General features: G+C 43.4%; 1 protein-coding gene across 6 annotated transcripts in view; it reads right to left on the bottom strand.

The window, feature by feature from the left end:
• cd247 (CD247 molecule) overlaps positions 1 to 20,497 on the bottom strand; it is a 255,004-nt gene that overhangs the window by 47,680 nt on the left and 186,827 nt on the right. Inside the window, exon 1 of one of the 6 annotated variants that reach the window (XM_069888507.1) lies at positions 9,989 to 10,093. The exons of 4 other annotated variants lie outside the window; for them this stretch is intronic. The gene's annotated coding sequence lies outside the window, so the exon portion shown is untranslated. Of the gene's footprint in view, positions 1 to 9,492; positions 9,604 to 9,988; positions 10,094 to 20,497 lie in introns of those variants that run through there. One more of the 6 variants, XM_069888510.1, reaches the window with a different exon arrangement.

Raw genomic sequence — 20,497 nt, 5'->3', positions numbered from 1 at the left:
GGTGCAGAAATAACAGGGTTGTTGTTATGAGAGATTTCAATTTACCAAATACTTAAGGAGACCTCCTTATTGCAGGAGAGAAAGATGGGGCAGAAGTTGTCAGGTGCGTCCAAGGATTCCTGCCACAGTATGTGGACAAGCCAACCAGAGGAAAGGGCAGACTGGATATAGTACTGGGTAATGAACCTGGTCAGGTGACAGACCTCTCGTTGGAGGAGCATTTTGGTGATAGTGGCCATAACTCCCTAAGCTTTAGCTTAGCTATGGAAAAGGATAAAAGCAGATAAAATGGTAATGTGTTTAATTAAAGAAGGGTTAATTACCATGAGATGAAGCAGAAATTAGGAATAGTAAATTGGGAATAGAAGTTCTCGGGAGAAAGCAAAGAAGTAATGTGGAGGATGGCATTCTGGATAGAGACAGGGAAAAGAGAACCATGGTTGTCAAAACAGGCAAAGCCCCTAGTTAAGAAAAAGAAGGAAGTCTACACAAGGGGATTGGAAGGAAAAAAAAGAAAGGCTCATGAGAATTATATAGTAACCAAGAAAGAACTTGAAAAGGGATTTAGGAAGGCTATAAGGCCTTGGTAAGTAGGATTAAGGAAATACTAAAGGTGTTCTATGCATACGTGAAGAACAGAAGGATGAGGAGAGTGAAGGTGGGGGATGCTTAAAGATTAAGGAGGTAACATGCCTGGAGGTGGAGGAGGATGGGAAGGAATATTTTGCTTCAGTATTCACCAGAGAAAAGGACCTTGGACAAAGCGAGGTCAGAATAAAACAAGTTTATGTGTTGGACCATATGGAGATTAGGAAAGAGGAAGTGCTTGAACTTCTTAAAAACATTAGGATTGATAAATCCCTGGGACTGGGTGAGATATACCCCAAATTACTATGGAAATAGAGGGAGAGATTGCTGGGACATTGGCAATGATCTTTACATCCTCCTTGGCCACTGGGGAGGTACCAGAGGATCAGAGAATGCCAAATGTGGTTTTCTTGTTGAAGAAATATAACAGGTAGAATCCTGGGAATTATAGTCTAGTCAGTCTTACATCAGAAGAGGGCAACCTATTGGAGAGAAATTTGAAGGACAGGATTGATGAACATTTAGAGAAGTATGGCCTTGTCAGGAATTGTCAGTATGGCTTTGTGAGGGGAAGGTCATGCCTCATAAGCCTAATTGAGATTTTTGAGGAGGTAACAAAAGAAGTTGATGAAGGTAGGGTGGTAGGTGTGACATATTTAGATTTTAGTAAGGCATGTGACAAGATCCCCCATGGGAGACTTGTTCAGAAAGTTATGAGACTGTGTGGATTCAGAATTAGCTTGCCTGTAAAAATCAGAATAGAAGTGGATGGAACATATCCTACCTGGAGGTCAGTGACGAGAGGAATTCTGCAGGGATCTGCTCTGTGACTTTTATAAATGACCTCGATGAAGAAGTAGAGGGATGAGATTGTAAGTTTGCGGATGATATAAAGTATGGAGGAGTTGTAGATCGTGTTGAAGGTTGTCGTAGGTTACAATAGGATGTAGACAGAATGCAGAGTTGGCCGGAAAAGTGACAGATGGAGTTCAATCTGGATAAGTGTGAGGTGATGTATTTTAGAAGGTCAAATTTTAAGGCAGAGTACATGGTTAATGGTAGGATACTTAACAGTGCGGGTAAATAGAGGGACCTCGGGGGCCAAACCTCTTCATCTCTTATGGTTGCTGCCCAGGTTGATAGAAATAGTTAGGAAGGCCTATGGTATGATCAGAATTAGTGTCAGAAGAGATCTAATTGAGGGTAACTGTGAGGGGGGCACAAACTCATTCGGTGGAGAGGGAGAGGGTACCATACCTGCCATGGACCTCCTCCATCCACCGTACCATCACACTTCTATCTCCCTCTGGTGTTTCAGTCAAATGTGTGTGTTTATAGCACGTGGTGACAAAACCATGTGCTTCATTTTGGTGACACCCCCTCTGATGGCGTCACCCAGTGTGGTCCACAACCCCCTAATGCTGCGGGTGGATGGGGGGCATAATAACTTATTTGGTGGGGGGCATAGCCTGTGAATCCCCCACCATGACGCTGAGCCTGAATATGATTGGCTTTATTTGACAGGGGATTGAGTTCAGGGGTCAAGGGGTCATGTTGCAACTCTAAAAATCTCTGGTGAGACCACACTTGGAGTATTGTGTTCAGTTCTGGTCACCTCATTACAGGTAGGATGTGAAAGCTATGGAAAGGGTGCAGAGGAGATTTACCAGGATGTTGCCTGGATTAGAACATGACTGATGAGGCAAGGTTAGCAGAAGCAGGGACTTTTCTCTCTGGAGTGAAGAAGGACAAGAGATGACTTAGAAACTATGTGAGGCATGGATACCGTAAACAGCCAGCAGAGGCTGGATTAAGCTAGTGCGGGGCTTGCAGTAGGCTGGTGGTGTACCACCACAAGAATATGTTATAAAGGGGCCCTATATTTTAAAAATGCACAAAAATATTAAAATACAAACCCATGCCTGTGCATGCGATATTTAACCATGTGAAAATACATTTTTAAAAATTGCTTTGTACCAGTATAGGCTTTTTATAACAACAAGTAGTAATTTATTCTGGTGTAAAGCTATTTTTTAAAATATACTTTCACATGGTTAGGTATCGCACGCAGAGGCGTGCGTCATCTTGTGAGGGAACAGATTGTTAAAATGCATTTCTAACTGAAATGTATACATTGGAGACAAGAACATAGGATTGAAAAGACAAAAAACATTGTATTTTAGAATTCAAAGGATTCTGTCTGCAATTTTTAATTTTTGAATTGAAATAGTCATATACCCTGGGCATGGGTAAACTGAGCGGTGAAGAATTTACAGGACCACTTCAGCACCTCACGGAGGTGGGAGGGAGCAATGGCTGTCTTCACTACCCATAATCCCCCACACAGCTGGAACTGCTCTGCCAGTGCCAGGGAAATGCAGCTGTGTGGGGGATTATGGGTAACGAAGACAGCCATTGATACCACACTCCCTTTATTTACTGTGTTAATAACTGCAATTAAAAGTTGAAAGCAGTATAGCACTATAGTTATAGAGCAAGCATTTAGCGTGTGTGATAGTACAGATTCTATCACCAATGTGTATATGTACATATGTACAGATGGTCGTGTAGGATGACTGTGATTGGCTGAGAGCATAGCCACACCTACTGGCAGGTCTTAAAGGATTGCTCCTAGCCAGACCAGGTCATTCTGGACTGGTTGGCCTACTTGTGATATGCTCCAGTCTTTTAGTTAATAAAAGGCTTGGTTTGGATCAACAAGTCTTTGGTTCTTTCGACACGCTCTACAATTTTATTAACTAAAAAATTTTGAAGGGATGGAGCGTATGCTACGGCTGGAATGCCTCGACATCGACCCATGTCAGCTACAGCCTCGAATGACTTTAAGCACTGGGTGAGATGCTTCGAAACATACTTACAGCTCTCTGACCCTGCCGTGATAGAGGATAGCCATCAGCTACTAATATTGATGACTGTGGTGTCCCTGAGAGTTTACCAGAGTGTCCAGGACGCGACCACTTACGCCACAGCCATGAAGGTGCTGAAAGGGCTTTATGAGCGACCGGTGAACAGGGTCTATGCTCGGTACAAACTTGCTACAAAGAGGCAACAGCCCAGTGAGTCCTTTAGAGTTTATATTCAGGCACTAAGGGCAATGGGCAGGGACTGTGCTTGCACAGAAAGAACTGCTGAGGAGACCACAGACAATCTGATTCAGGATGCCTATGTGGCCAGGAGTTCAATCAAATGAGGTGAGGCAGTGCCTGCTAGAACTCGGAGGAGAAAACCTAGAGGATGTGATCCAGATCGCAGAGACGATAGAGGCTGTGGTCTTAAGTATGGACATGTATTCTCGGGGCTGGACCCCACACTGATGTGAGTAGGATGCCCTCCCTCTACCCTACTACTGCAGCTACGGTGCCCAGTGCAACCTCAAAGTGTTATTTCTGTGGGAGGAACAAGCACAGCAGGTCCCAATGCCCGATGAGAAAACCTAGGTGCCATAAGTGCTTTAAAAACAGCCACTTTACTGTAGACTGTCGCTCCAAAATGGCCGCCATCAAACACAATGCCTCATGTGAAGCCCAATCGCCACTCTCCATTTCAAACACTTCTTCCTCAGAGCTCTTGTCCAATGAGAGCGAGGACTCCACCACGTGGCAGCACCTGATGTCACACCAAGCGCGGAAGGTACAACCCACCCTTGCTGCAATAACGTTTACCCTACCTCACAAAGCAACGTCTGACCAGGCCCCAGCCCCAACCTCAAAGGCCGCCGCTGCTGCCGACCGGGGACATGCCGCCGCTGACTGCCCCACCGCCCACGGCAAGCAGTGACCCCCAACACTTACCGTTGGCTGACCAACACCCCCAGCAGGCTGCAGGCAGCAACACCAACTCCTCGATGCTGTCTTTTCAGCCCCAACTGTTTGCGTGATGTCATCACGCAGGACTCCACTGTCCGGATTACAAGTCTCTGCATCAATAACCCTTGATTAGGACTTCCCCCAACCCCTCACAAAAGCAATGGAACTGATTAAAGTGCACGGACACTATACCAATTGCTTATTTGACTCGGGGTCAACTGACAGTTTTATCCGCCCATACCTGGCCCACCGTTGCGGACTGGCTATTCTCCCAACTGCACAGAGAATTTCATTGGTGAGCAGATCACACTCGACTGGGGTAAAGGGGTACTGCGTGGCGACCCTGAAAGTCCAGGACATCATGTTCGCAGACTTCAAACTATTAGTCCTTCCCCAATTGTGCGCCCCTGCACCGTTGGGACTGGATTTTCAGTGCCAGTTTCAAACCATTTCCCTGCACTTTGGGGGGCCTCATTGTCCTTTGGCTTGGCTTCGCAGATGAAGATTTATGGAGGGGTAATGTCCACGTCAGCTGCAGGCTTGTTTGTGGCTGACAAGTCCGATGCGGGACAGGCAGACGCGGTTGCAAGGGAAAATTGGTGGGTTGGGGTTGGGTGTTGGGTTTTTCCTCCTTTGTCTTTTGTCAGTGAGGTGGGCTCTGCGGTCTTCTTCAAAGGAGGTTGCTGCCCGTCGAACTGTGATGTGCCAAGATGCACGTTTTGAGGCGATATCAGCCCACTGGCGATGGTCAATGTGGCAGGCACCAAGAGCTTTCTTTAGGCTGTCCTTGTACCTCTTCTTTGGTGCACCTCTGTCTCGGTGGCCTCTCTGTAATACACGTTGAAAGAACCAAAGTCTTGTTGATCCAAACCAAGGCTTTTATTAACTAAAAGACTGGAGCATATCACAAGTAGGTCGACCAGTCCAGAATGAACTGGTCTGGCTAGGAGCAATCCTTTAAGACCTGCCAGTAGGTGGCAAGGCTTTTATTAACTAAAAGACTGGAGCATATCACAAGTAGGCCAACCAGTCCAGAATGACCTGGTCTGGCTAGGAGCAATCCTTTAAGACCTGCCAGTAGGTGTGGCTACACTCTCAGCCAATCACAGTCATCCTACACTACCATCTGTACATAGACACATTGGTGATAGAATCTGTACTATTACACTCACGCTCTTCTCTCGGTCTGTAACCACTCCACCTCGGAAACCTCCTGTCAGCGGCAGCCCGAGCCACCCACCCCCACGCCCTCACCTGTAGTCTCTCCACCCTCCAAATTGCTCCATCAGCACTTTTCACAAATCTCACCACTGGCCTGTGGCCACCAAAAGCTGGCAATATAGTTATGAGCACAGGAAATTTATCACAAGCGAGGTGCGCAGACTGCTGGACGGGGGCATTATTGAATCTAGCTCGAGTCCATGGAGGGGCCAGGTGGTCGTTGTTAAAAATGTGGAGAAGCCGTGGATGGTGGTTGACTACAGCCAGACAATCAACAGCTTCACACTTCCATGGATCACAGATGTTGTGAATCAGATCACCCAATACTGTGTATTTTCCACCATTGACTTGCGTTCGGCCTATCATCAGCTCCCAATCCACTGAGAAGACCGACTTTTCAAGGCCTTCGAAGCGAATGGGCAGCTGTATCAATTCCTTAGGATACCCTGTGGGGTCACAAATGGTGTCGTCTTCCAGCGGGAAATGGACCGGATGGTGGACCAGAACGGGCTGACTGCTACTTTCCCGTATCTGGACAATGTCACCATCTGCGGCCTTGACACAGAGGATCATGATGCCAACCTTGAGAAATTTTTTCAGACGCAACTCGGCTGAACTTGACCTACAATTTCGACAAGTGTGTCTTCCAGACCACTCGGCTCACAATTCTGGGCTGTGTGGTGAAGAATGGGGTGGTCATGCCGGACCCTGACCACATGCGTCCCCTCATGGACTCGCCACCCCCCCCTACACCCAGAAGGCACTCAGATGCTGCCTGAGTTTCTTTTCATACTATGCCCAATGAGTACCACACTATGCCGACAAGGCACGGCCACTCATCAAGACCACCTCCTTCCCCCTGTCAACCGAAGCCAGAGCGGCCTTCGACTGCATCAAATCGGATATCGCTGCTGCAATGCTGCATGCCATTGACGAGTCCATTCCATTCCAAGTCGAGAGCAATGCGTCTGACTTTGCACTGGCAGCCACTTTGAACCAGGCTGGCCGGTCAGTAGTCTTCTTCTCCAGAACCCTCCAGGGTCCTGAGAGCCGACACTCCTCTGTCGAGAAGGAGGACCAGGCCATAGTCGAAGCAGTATGTCATTGGAGACACTTCCTCACCGGCAGGTGCTTTACGCTGCTGACCGACCGACCGACGCACGGTGTCCTTCATGTTTAGCAATACCCAGCAAGATAAGATCAAGAATTTCAAAATCGCCAGGTGAAGAATCAAGCTCTCCACCTTTAATTATGACATACTGTATTGGCCAGGTAAACTCAATGACCTGCCAGATGCACTCTCCAGGGGGGCTTGCGCCAATATACAACTGGACAGGCTGCAGAAACTCCATGAGGAGCATCCAGGGGTCACTAGGTTCGCACACTTTGTCAAAACTCGCAACCTGCCCTACACGGTCGAGGAGATTCGCTCCATGACCCAAGCTTGCCCGGTGTGCTCTGAGTGCAAGTCCCACTTCTTTCGTCCGGAGAACACCCACGTCATCAAAGCCACCCGCTCCTTTGAGCATCTCAGCGTAGAGTTCAAAGGGCCCCTACTGTCAACCAACCATAACATCTACATCCTTATGGCCATCGGCGAGAACTCCCACTTCCTGTTCACTGTGCCCAGTTCGGACATGACTGCCTCCTCAGTTATAGAGGCCCTACACAGCATCTTCGCCATCTTCAGGTTTCCCAGTTGCATCCACAGTGATAGGGGGTCCTCGTTTATGAGCGCAGAGCTGCGGCAGTACCTTTTGGAGCGTGGTATTGCTTCAAGCAGGACCACCAGCTATAACCCACGTGGTAATGGGCAAGTCGAAAGAGAGAATGCCACCTGGAAAGCGGTTACGCTTCCCCTCCAGTCACCCCACCTCTTGCTAGCAGGACGTGCTCACTAGTGCCCTACACTCTATCCGCCCCCTCCTATGCACCACGACCAATGACACCCCCCATGAAAGGATGTTCTCTTTCCTGAGGAAATCTGAGTCGGGTACGACCATACCGGTAAGGTTTATGGTTCCCGGTCCGGTACTCAAAGAACGACCCCTTGGTTGACCGAGTGACTCTGCTCCATGCGAACTCGCATTATGCCTACGTTGAGTACCCGGACGGGCAGGAGGACACAGTCTTGGTAAGGCACCTAGCCCAAGCCAGATCAGGCGCAGCAGTGCCTTTAACCCAATCTCCCCCTATTCCTTCTCCCCCAGGTCATGTGCTTGAATAGAGGGACCACCACCACCCCTACCAGCTCAGGCCAGACTGTTGACAATGCCGTTGGGGAATTGAGCGAAGCAGAGGCCGCACCCTACAGACCTGCTGGTGACACGACTACAGCGACCCTAATCTGCCGGATGGTCAGGCCCCCTAACCGGTACAGCCCCTAACCTCCATCCACCCTTGGGTCAGATCTCAAAGAAGGGGTGAATGTGATAGTACAGATTCTATCACCAATGTGTCTATGTACAGATGATAGTGTAAGATGACTGTGATTGGCTGAGGGCTTAGCCACACCTACTGGCAGGACTTAAAGGATTACTCCTAGCCAGACCAGGTCATTCTGGACTGGTCGACCTACTTGTGATATGCTCCAGTCTTTTTGTTAATAAAAACCTTGGTTTGGATCAACAAGTCTTTGGTTCTTTCAACGCGCTCTGCAGCGTGGGACCCTCGAAAATGCGGGGCCTGTAGCATATGCTACTTTTGCTACTACAGTAATCTGGCCCTGAGCCAGTACTTTTTTCTCAGGGCAGGAGTAGCAAACACCAAAGGACATCTGTACAGAGTGAAGGAGGAAAGTTTGGGGGAGATATCAGGGGTAATTTTTTTTAAAAAACAGAGCTGTGGGTGCTTGGAAGACATTGCCAGGGGTTGTGGTGGAGGCTGAAACAATAGGAGTATTTAAGAGACTGTCAGACAGACACATGGATGAAAGAAAAATAGAGGGTTACAAGGTAGGGAGGGGTTAGTTTTTTTTGGTGAAAATAGATGGGCACAACATTGTGAGCCAAAGGGCCTTTATGTACTGTAATGTTCAATGTTCTGAAGAACACTGCAATGTTTCATTATGATAAAGGCAGTTGGATCCGATCTTCCTGTTGATGACAAACAAAGAAGAGGATTTTTGTGACTTTTGCTTCAATTAATCAGGACATGTGCATGTCCATTTCTGCCCTACCAGTGATCCTTGAATTAAACTGCTGTGTAACACTTTGGTCAGGTTCCATTTGGAGTGCTGTGTGCCGATTCAGTCACCGAGTTACAGGAAGGATACGGAGGCCTTGTAGAGTGCAGAAAGAATGTTGGCTGGCTAAGGAATAACCTGCTGGAATAATATAAAATGGTGAGGGGCATCAGTTTAAGGCGAGAAGGGGAGGATGTAAAGGGGATTTACTTTTTTTAAAAAAAGTACACAGAGCATGTTAGGCACCTGGAATTGCGGTAAAAGAATTTATATAAACAAGCAGGCAATGAAGAGAGAGCTGTTGCAGACAGCAAGGATTAATTTAGGTTAGTGTTGGCTGAAGAGCATGTTCTTGTGTTGTTCTAATCTTTTAAATTACTCCTTAAATTCATGCAACCAACCCTATTAGGACAAAATGGATCCTGAACTCTGACTTCCTATTTAAACAGGATGAGCTCCCAATCGATTTCTAACTATGGTCAGACATTTGCAAGTGTATTCATTATATAGCTGGGCTTTATTTGAGTTCTCTTGGTAAATGATATTCAATCAAATAGAAATAATGGAAAAAAAAACCCAATACACAACATTTGGTAAAGTTCAACAATGTTCTCATTTTGATTTCTCTTCATGTCAATAAAAAGTAAAGATAAGGAACTTCTTGTAGTTTACCTGTAATGATTGAACACCTCTGTTGCAAAGATGATGTGTGTATCAGCTGTTAGGATGGCTGTAGTTCGACTAAAATATCCTTTACTTGCTAACTACCACCGACAACCTATGATCCAGTCATCAAAATATTTTTGAAGGAAAACATCAACTTTCTTTTTATAAGTACTTTTTACGATCAATAGATGGCAGATGAATATTTTTGTCAAATCGAATGGAAATGTTAAAAAAAATGAAATATTTTCTGTCAACGCCCACTGCATTGTTTCCTGTTACCGAACATAGAATTTCTATTAAACAACACAATTCCGCCTACTAACACATTATAACATTTTTCAACCAATGTACACATTACAAGTTTTGTCATAAGAGGCTTCCACAAAATCTTTGCCACCACGTAGTATTGTTTCCTATTTTAAAACCATTTTAAACTAATTATTATATAATTTTAATTAATTTACAGTTATAAAATATCCAACAATCTTCCCATGACACATACCTGTTAATCCTTCTGCAGAATTTCTTCTTGGTATTTATGACCATAAAACTATTTATGAAAACCAATCTGCATTAACACCAGCGAGATGTAGTGTGGTGCAGGTGCACAAGGAATCAGCGTGACCCGGAAGTTCTATTTACATCATTTCTAAATGGAGTCGTTCTTTTGTTTATGCCTTTAACTAATAGCTACTTTAAAACAATACATCAGTGGCACAATAATATCAAGACTTATTTTTTAAAAAATCGAGGAGGAGGAGGAGGAGGATATTATCGGGCTTGTGCTGTCAGAAGATGTGAAATTCAAGTGCTCTTTTCTCACTCTGCGTCCCTTCAGGAAACACGTTACAGCCCCTTCCATCTCTGGTTGAAAATTTTTCCTTAGACCCCCCCAACCTTTCTGCAAATCTGACCCCACTGCTTAGGGAAAGACAACCTTCCTGTTTATTCTCACCCTTTGAAAATTTAAACAAAAGGAAGAAGAGGGTATCAGACAAGTGATTAACTCAGAATTCTGTGCACATTTTTATTTCTTTTATTTAAGAAAGGATACACAAACTTTGGAGATAATCCAAAGGACACTCACTTAGCTGTTTTGTGAATACTTTAAACAAATCCAAATTGTTTGAAATTTAGAAAAATGAGGGGTGATCTCACTGATCATCAGAGGGTCTTATTTAAAAAATTAGATGTTATCATAAAACAAGGGGTGATCATTTAAAATCAAGGGGTCTGGGAACGTATTCAGAGAACGATGAATGTATGGAATTGCCTCCGAGGTACAAAGGCTCGATCTTTGGAGGTATTAGAAGAAAAAAGAGAGAATTTTTGAAAGGTTGGAGAACTAGCACAGAAGAGATGAGACCACAAATGGTGGATTTGTGAAAGGCTGCCGATGTTGTCCACGTGGAGTTTAGTAAGACGTCTGACAAGGTTCAACATAGGAGGTTAGTCAGGAAGGTTCAGATGCTCAGTATTCATGGTGAAGTGGTAAAGTGAATTCGACAATGGCTGGGATGGGAGAAGACAGAGATTCAAAGATTATAGTGCATACAATTACATTTTTTTTGTCATTTAAGGAAAAACTACATATTTCTATTCACCTTGTCTAGGTCCCCTCACATTTATACACCACAAGTAAATCTCCTCTCAACATCCTCAGTTTTAAAGCAAGTAACTCCAGTCTATGCAATCTTTCCTCATGACTAAACCTACCCAGTCCTGATGGCAGCTCTTCAAAGTAATCACATCATTTCAGTAATGTGTGACCAGGGCTGTACATAGTACTCAAGGTATGGCCCAACTATTCTTGCATCTAATTCCAGAATATCTTGTATTCTAAACCTCAGGAATTAAGGAAAGGACCCTATCTATCTGTCCTGCTAGCTTTATGGACATTCAATGCGAAGTCATTTTGATCCTCCACATAACTCTGTTCATTATAGTTTTTTTCCCTCCATTACACCTTTCTAAAGGCTTTACCTGTATTTAATCCAGTTTTCTGGATTATCTGCCCCTTTTCTCTCCAACTGATCTGACTCAATCAAAATCTTTCTTCCTCAATTACATAATCAGTTGTGGCATCTTCAAACTTCTTTACCATGCCCCTTCATTTAAGACCTAGTCTATGTATTACATACAGCAAGGGACCATGTAATTAGGCCCATAGAGCCCCCACTCTTAGCAGCCAGGTAGTCCTGTCAATTATTACCTTTTGCTTCCTGCTAACTTGCTAAATTCAAATCTAATTTGCTCTTCTTGGAATCTCATAACCAGTCTGCCAGATGACATCTTGATGAAACCCATTTAGACGTCAAACATACTGTCCTCAATGATGCTCCTTGTTACCACCTTGAAAAATTCAGTTAGATTTGTACAGTGTGACCTTCCTTTTGTAACTTCATGCTGAGGATTCCTAATTTTTTTAATATATTATTTTCTATTTAATACTTCACCGTGAACATGTCAATAACAAAATATACAATATTCAGCATTAAAATATACACAGTGACATTTTCAATTCCCCCTTCCTCCCAACCCTCATAACATAAAGCAAGAAATAAAAGAGAGAAATAAAAAGAAATAAACAATAAAAGAACATAAAAGAAAAAAGAGAGGAATCATGTCATCCAAAATTCCATATTTAAGTATTTTCGTACTTGTAGCTTATCATTTTAAGAGATGGAGCTCTGAAATCAGGAGTTTCTAATATATTGATCTATGGTTCCCAAATTTGTTCATATAGAGCATATTTGTCTTTTAGATTGTATGTAATTTTTTCTCATGGAATATACTTATTGATTTCTATGGACTATTGTTGTATTTTTAAGGTTGCTTCTGTTTTCCAAGTTATCATTATGCGCTTTTTTGCTGCTGCGAGCGTGAACATAATAAATCTTTTTTAAACCTTGTTTAATTTTAGACCTAATTCTTTATATTTCATGTTGTTTAAAAATTAAGATTTATTCTCTCCCATAGAACTGATTCCAATAATTTGTCCACAAAGTGAAGCTACATTATTTGTAATTATTTGATTTGGGAATTATTTGATTTTGTGAAGTAGCTGGGCAGGAAGACTGATACCTTCCAGATATAGGAACACAAAGTGAGTTTTCAGACACGCAATGTGAAGTCAATAGTGAATGTGACGGGCCAAGCACCAAGTGGATTCAACTGGAAAGGAAGTTTAATGACTCCAATAATTTGGTCAGTTAAAGCTTTTTCAAATGCATATCTCACCAACTGCACCACCATCCTCAATAGCTCAATAAACACACCCCCCATCTCTCACTACTGACCATTTGTCAGTCAGTGATCTACATTGAACCCTCACATACAGTATGTATATTCAAGGTTTTTCATGCTTTTCTTCTCTGCCCACAGACTTCACAATGTACCTTGCTCCTTTCAGGCCAAGGAGATATGTTAGAGTGCAGACTCAATTTAACAGTTCCCTTAACAGCTATTCTACATGTTGGGAGAGACCATGTGCCCATCCAGCAATTAGAGCAGAAAGAAAAGGTACGTCTCTGTGAAGATTTCTAAATGAAGAGCACATATAAAAAGTGACTGGCATATTCACTGGAATGCTTGGCATGTGGGAGGTTCACTCTGAAGTGTATGCAACAACACAGGACATGGGGGAGTCTGGAACCCACATTTCACACTGCTTTAACAAGAATGGATATGGTGTCCAACTTCACTGGCATATTTAGGAACTAGTCACAGGGCAGCTATTAACCGGAGCTCAGTCTCTCCCTTTCTCTACAATCTTCACCAGCCCTAAATCCTTTGAGGCATCTACATTCTTCTTCTGAACCCCTGTATAACCCCAAATTTAAATGCACTACTAATGGCCAAGAGTGATCACTGGTAATACATGGACATTTGGAGATATGCAAAGAGGTCTTTAGCCATGACTGCAAGCCCCTGAATTCCCTTCCTAAATTCTCTGCATTTGTCTCACTTTCTTTCCCTGAAATGCTTATTAAAACCTACTTCTTTGACCAGGTTTTTGGTGAGCACTCACTTTCCACTCACATACCACTTTAAGTAATCCCTATGCCATAGGTGCTCTGTGATTAGTAAGGGATTGCTTAAGGTGGGATGTGGGTGGAAAGAAAAAGTTTGAAAACCACCGTTTTAATCGTACCTCATTGACTCGTTATGTGCAGAGTTTCGTAAAGGAAATGGGCCAAAGTCAATTTTTCTCAAGCAAAATATTTCAGTAACAATTGGGTCTAGAGCAGTGATTCCCAACCTTCCCTTCCCATTCATATACCACCTTAAGCCATCCCTTATTAATCTCAGAGCACCGATAGCATAGGGATTACTTAAAGTGGGATGTGAGTGGAAAGCAAAAGGTTGAGAACCACTGCTCTAGACCAGCTATGATCTTATTGAACGGCAGAGCAGACTTGACAGGACAGATGGCCAACTCCTGCTCATACATTTTTTATAATAATAACCCTAACCTGCAGTTATTGGTGGAACTAGTTCTGAACAATGTGTATTTCCCGGTACTGAAGGTACAATCAGCAAACATTTACTTTCAATTATGTTCTTCTTGATATGGCACTGATAAACCATAGAGGAATAAGAATCTTTAAAGTAAGTGCAGGAGAATTTCCAAGTTCAACCAAAACCATTGTCAGCCCAGTTCTGGAGATTGAAATAGGGGACATTAGACAGCGCCAGGATATAGATATGTTGAACAGGTGGGCCAAAGAAAAATTGAAGGATGAAATTATACAACTGGAAGAAAGTCCATTTTAATCATCAAGAAATATCAGAGACATCAACGAGATGAGCAAGGCAAACATGTTGCCTGTCTCATGGAGCTACTTAGTGTATCTAAAGTAGTGGTTGTCAACCTTTTTCTTTCCACTCACATACTACCTTAAGTAATCCCCTACTAACCACAGAGTATCTATGGCATAGGATGTTATAGGTGCTCTGTGGTTAGTAGGGGATTACTTAAGGTGGAATGTGAGTGGAAAGAAAAAGGTTGAAACCACTGATCCAGAGCCTGAACTCTAACAATGACTTTATTTATCTTTCCAATTCATTTGGGGGATCTTGAAGCGACTTGAGATACATTCACAACCATTCCAAGAGGAGGAGCATTAGGGTTTTAGGAACAAATTCCATACATTGGAAGACACAAAATCCCAGGATAAACAGCAGAAGGGGTGCACCATCTCCCCAACTGCTCACCCCTCTTGTCCCAACTGTGGAAGAATCTATGCACCCCACATTTGCCTCCTCAGTCATCTTAGACTATGCAAAACTGAAATGGAAGCAAATCATAAGGAGAATGCCAAAGAAATGAGCAACTGCAAACCCTAACCATCATGGTTAATCCTGCATAACGTCTGATCCCATTCTTGGTACAAGAATCCAGCACTGCCTAAAGGAGTTTTTACACTTTCCTTGTGTCTGTGTGGATTTCCTCCGGGTTCTCCCACCCGCCAAATAAAATAAATAAATACATACAAAGTTTTTAAGTTAATTTAGTGCATTTGGGCAGTACAGGTTCATGGGCCGGAAGGACCTGTTACCATGCTGTATGAATTATAGATTTACAGTCAAATACTGGGCAGAATTCAGAGTACGACAGATAATGAAATAAGGTAAAAGAATGACAAAATGCATGTTTAAAAACGTGTAAATTATTAAAGGAATCTTAGTAAATCATATGTAAGAAAACGAGTTGATTAGTTTGTGACCCATATAAGCATTGTGTCACATCTCTAACAATTTTTTTGGGTTAAAAAAAAGTGTTTGTAGAAAGTTTCCATGAGGTACTCTATGAAGAGCCCTCTAAATAAATTACTCTTTGTGTGAAATAATCATGACTCATCCGTATGCCTGTACCAATTGCAACATTCTTCATTGGAGTTTGAAACCCCATGAAGATAGTTACTTCACACTAAACATCTTTTTAAAATGCATGAAAGATATAGAAATGTTAAAGGAATTGTGCAATGATTTAGGGTCAAAATGGGCAACTGCCTTTGGAGGCAGAGAACATGATTGATGGACTGAATGTGTAATTTTCACAAAAGAGCATTATCAAATGGGTATATTGGATGGAATAAAAAATGAATGAAAGAGAGGGCCTGATATTTTTCCACCATTCAAAGTGAAGAAATCATTAGGCTCAGACAGGATGAGCTCTTAGACCCTGGGAGAGCAAGGTAACTGAAGCTTTGACCACCATCTTTCAGACCACCATGTTACAGAAAACTGGTGCCAAAATTCTAGAGGACTGCAAATGTTGAAAATGTTCACTATAGTATAAACCTGGTAAATGCAGACCAAAACCTGCTTCCAGGACAAATCAATTTCTCACTTGGAAAAACATGGATTAAGTAGGGTCAGTCGCGTGGTTTTCAAGCAAATTGTATCTAATTAATCTAACTGATTCTTTGATGAAGGGTTGTACAGTGGACACTCAAAGGCATTCAATGAAGTAGCACATTGCAAACCTATCTGGAATTCACACATTAAAGGGACAGTCATGAATAGCATGGTCATTTAGTTAGGAAATAGTTTGGTAATAGACAGCAGTGATAAATGAATGTTTTCGTGAATGGAGAGTGGATTCCCCCAGGAGCTGAGAATTGTACCACTGCTTTTCTTTTGTGGAAAGAGAGTACAATTTTTAGTCAGTTCATACAAGTGCTATGAGTCCAGAGGACCCCAAAACCCAGTAGCAATAGGTATGCACCATGACAAAGGGTTACTTAAACAAAAGTTGTTTTTAATTATCTTTGAATATGAAAATAGAATCAAACTTTAACTTATCTCTATTGACTCACTTAACCCCCTTCTAATTCTAAGTGCACGCGTGTGTAATGTGTGTGTAAGTTCCGCAAAGTTCTTCGGTTCACAGTTCAATCTCACTGGTTGCAGGCAATTCTGAAATTGTGCACAGAATTTAAGATTTATAAAGTTCACCAGGCTTTGTGCTTGACAGATAAATGGTTCTCGTTGGTTTTCAGAGAGAGAGTTTTTCTTGTTTCAGGACACCATAGAATTCCCTTATGTTCCTCCTATTCCAAGGGAAATACCAGACAGACAGTCCTCTCCTTTGACCAGGCCGTCTTCCAAAGCTTGCCAACTTGTCCCTCTGGAACCAATGTCCATCTCTCCTCTCTCTCTCGCTCTCTCTCCCTCCAACTCTGAGAGCAAAGCCTGTTTTTTTTCTGCTCTCTGCCTGCAAAGATCACATGACCTTCCAGACACCAAGTTCTGTTTTCCAGATAAAGCTGTTACATTTGTTGCCTTTTCATACAGTCCATGAGTCTGTGAGCATCTTGCAAAAGCTCCTGCAAAAATTCTGTGTTTTGAAGTGTTTGTGTGTGACCTGCTCTAACAAACCTTTCCTAATTTATCTCCCAAACACCTCTATGCCAGAAGAATAGTAAGGAAACCAGTTACTAGGGAACCAGTGATGGGAACAGAGAAAATACATACAATTTGGCACCACAGAGGGGAAGTGATAGAATTCAGGAATGGGGAAATATTGGGGAAGATTCACGTGTTTCTCAGAGAGATATTGTAAATCAGAAATGGAGAAAACCGTGCTTCTCCTTGGTGAGCGAGTCAGTAACCAGAAGTCATGTATTTCAAATAATTGGAAAGATGACCACAGGGAGAATGTAACACTATAATTCAGATTCTATACCAACAATTACAATATAATTTGTTGGGAGGGGTGCAAAATGAGAGGACAAGGCAAATAATCACTGTTTATGATCCAAGATTTAATTCCACATTGTACACTTTGATTTTGAAATTGTAGCTAATATGAAAAAAACATTCATTCAATGTTTGGGTATTGCACTCAATCCTAGCATATGCAGACCTTCTTGTTTAATTTAATGTCACACTGTGTCCAGTTTCTCGGAGAACATATTGTTTTGAATAATTATTTTGTTTCATTGAACTATTCAAGAAACATTTGTAATAAACCCACTCCAGTCTTATGCCAACAATAGGGAAATCTAGATCCAGCAAGGTTTGCTCCGCCCACCTCCACTCAACAAGCACAGTGTTAACATGATGGTCAACACTGGTTGAGAAGGATAAGCCCTGCTGCTCTATATAGAATTTGATGTGACTGACGACTAAACTGTTCTGCAAAACCTCAGATGTTAGATGTTAATGAATACGTTACACTTGATTGCAACAATTCTTGCTGTGAGTCAAAAGATGTACTTTGAAGGGACATAAAAACGATTGAGAGGGTAGAGATAGAGTAACTATGATATTGTGACTTTGGTTGATTAAATAAATCAAAATACATTTTGATTGAAAAGATGGCACTTTATAGAGTAAGGGAGATGTGATGTTGAGAAATGAAATCCTTTCTATTTCAAGTGTCCAGTTTTGTATGGATCAGATACAAAACAGGTAGCTGAAGAAGAGAACTCCATTTACACTGCCTGAGGCTACCTTCATTCATCCAATGATTTGTCTTCATTCTCGAGAGGGCTAGGGTTTGGCCTTGTCTTAGTGCAACTTTGCATTGTAGTGATTGCCAATCATGAAGGTGATTGTAAACACTTCTAGTTTGTAGCGATACTGACATTTGATCAAATTAATCTTCATTAACTATATTCGTACAATAAGATTCTTCTAGGTGTAAATGCAATAACTATTTTGCCTGTAAATTTTTTTTAATTGACCTGCAATGCAGCAGTCAACCACAAAGTGTCCTAATGGCTTCACATATCTCAACAGAAACAGCCAGCAAGGATCCTAAAGAAAGGTTTCTGAAGTTGACATTAAAATCCAAACACATGGAAATACTTGGCAGGTCAGGCAGCATCCACGGAAAACAAAACTGAAGATTTCATGTCGATCGCCCTTTTAATTTCTGAGAGTCATTCCAAACACCCTTTTTCAGCAGAGGGACAGCCTGAAGACTACCTGGATGCATCCCCGATCCAAACACTGGCAACTCCTGGACTACGTCCTGGTGCGAGAAAGAGACAAACGAGATGTGCTCCACACCAGGGTCATGCCTAGCGCGGAATGCCATACTGACCGCCGGCTGGTTCGCTGCAAGCTCAACCTTCACTTCAAGCCAAAGTTCAGGAACAGTAAAGCCCCCAGAAAGAGGTTCAATGTTGGAAACCTGCAGTCAGACGAAGTGAGAGGAAACTTTCAGGCAAACCTCAAAGCAAAGCTCGAGGATGCAATCTGCCTCATGGATTCGTCCCCTGAAACCCTCTGGGATCAGCTGAAGACTACCATATTGCAATCCACTGAAGAGGTACTGGGCTTCTCCTCCAGGAAAAACAAGGACTGGTTCGACGAACACAACCAGGAAATCCAGGAGCTGCTGGCAAAGAAGCGAGCTGCCCTCCAGGCTCACCTTGCAAAGTCGTCCTGGCTAGAGAAGAAACAAGCCTTCTGTCGCGCATGCAGCCATCTTCAGCGCAAACTCCGGGTGATCCAAAATGAGTGATGGACTAGCCTCGCCAAACGAACCCAGCTCAGCGCAGACATTGGTGACTTCAGGGGTTTTTACGAGGCTCTAAAGGCTGTGAACGGCCCCTCATCCCAAGTCCAAAGCCCGCTGCGCAGCTCAGACGGCAAAGTCCTCCTCAGCGACAAGATCTCCATCCTCAACCGATGGTCAGAAAACTTCCAATCTCTTTTCAGTGCCAACCGCTCAGTCCAAGATTCCGCCCTGCTCCAGCTCCCTCAACAGCCCCTAAGGCTAGAGCTGGATGGGGTCCTCACCCAGGAAGAGACATATAAGGCAATTGAACAACTGAAAAGTGGCAAAGCAGCAGGTATGGATGGAATCCCCCCAGAGGTCTGGAAGGCTGGCGGCAAAACTCTGCATGCCAAACTGCATGAGTTTTTCAAGCTCTGCTGGGACCAAGGAAAGCTGCCTCAGGACCTTCGTGATGCCATCATCATCACCCTGTACAAAAACAAAGGCGAGAAATCAGACTGCTCAAACTACAGGGGAATCACGCTGCTCTCCATTGCAAGCAAAATCTTCACTAGGATTCTCCTGAATAGAATAATACCTAGTGTCGCCGAAAATGTTCTCCCAGAATCACAGTGTGGCATTTGCGCAAACAGAGGAACTACTGACATGGTCTTTGCCCTCAGACAGCTCCAAGAAAAGTGCAGAGAACAAAACAAAGGACTCTACGTCACCTTTGTTGACCTCACCAAAGCCTTCAACACCGTGAGCAGGAAAGGGTTTTGGCAAATACTAGAGCGCCTCGGATGCCCCCCCAAAGTTCCTCAACATAGTTATCCAACTGCACGAAAACCAACAAGGTCGGGTCAGATACAGCAATGAGCTCTCTGAACCCTTCTCCATTAACAATGGTGTGAAGCAAGGCTGTGTTCTCGCACCAACCCTCTTTACAATCTTCTTCAGCATGATGCTGAACCAAGCCATGAAAGACCTCAACAATGAAGACGCTGTTTACATCCGGTACCGCACGGATGGCAGTCTCTTCAATCTGAGGCGCCTGCAAGCTCACACCAAGACACAAGAGAAACTTGTCCGTGAACTACTCTTTGCAGACGACGCCGTTTTAGTTGCCCATTCAAAGCCAGCTCTTCAGTGCTTGACATCCTGTTTTGCAGAAACTGCCAAAATGTTTGGCCTGGAAGTCAGCCTGAAGAAAACTGAGGTCTTCCATCAGCCAGATCCCCGCCATGACTACCAGCCCCCCCCCCCCCCCGACATCTCCAACGGGCACACAAAACTCAAAACGGTCAAGCAGTTTACCTATATCGGCTGTACCATTTCATCAGATGCAAGGATCGACAACGAGATAGACAACAGACTCGCCAAGGCAAATAGCGCCTTTGGAAGACTACACAAAAGAGTCTGGAAAAAGAGTCTGAAAAACCTCACAAAGATTAGCGTATACAGAGCCGTTGTCATACCCACACTCCTGTTCGGCTCCGAATCATGGGTCCTCTACCGGCATCACCTATGGCTCCTAGAATGCTTCCACCAGCG

Source organism: Narcine bancroftii, chromosome 7 (genome assembly GCF_036971445.1).
Source record: "Narcine bancroftii isolate sNarBan1 chromosome 7, sNarBan1.hap1, whole genome shotgun sequence".
NCBI classification, from domain to species: domain Eukaryota; kingdom Metazoa; phylum Chordata; class Chondrichthyes; order Torpediniformes; family Narcinidae; genus Narcine; species Narcine bancroftii.
Note: the sequence above shows the minus strand (reverse complement) of the source record. Positions and strands in the feature narration are given on the sequence as shown.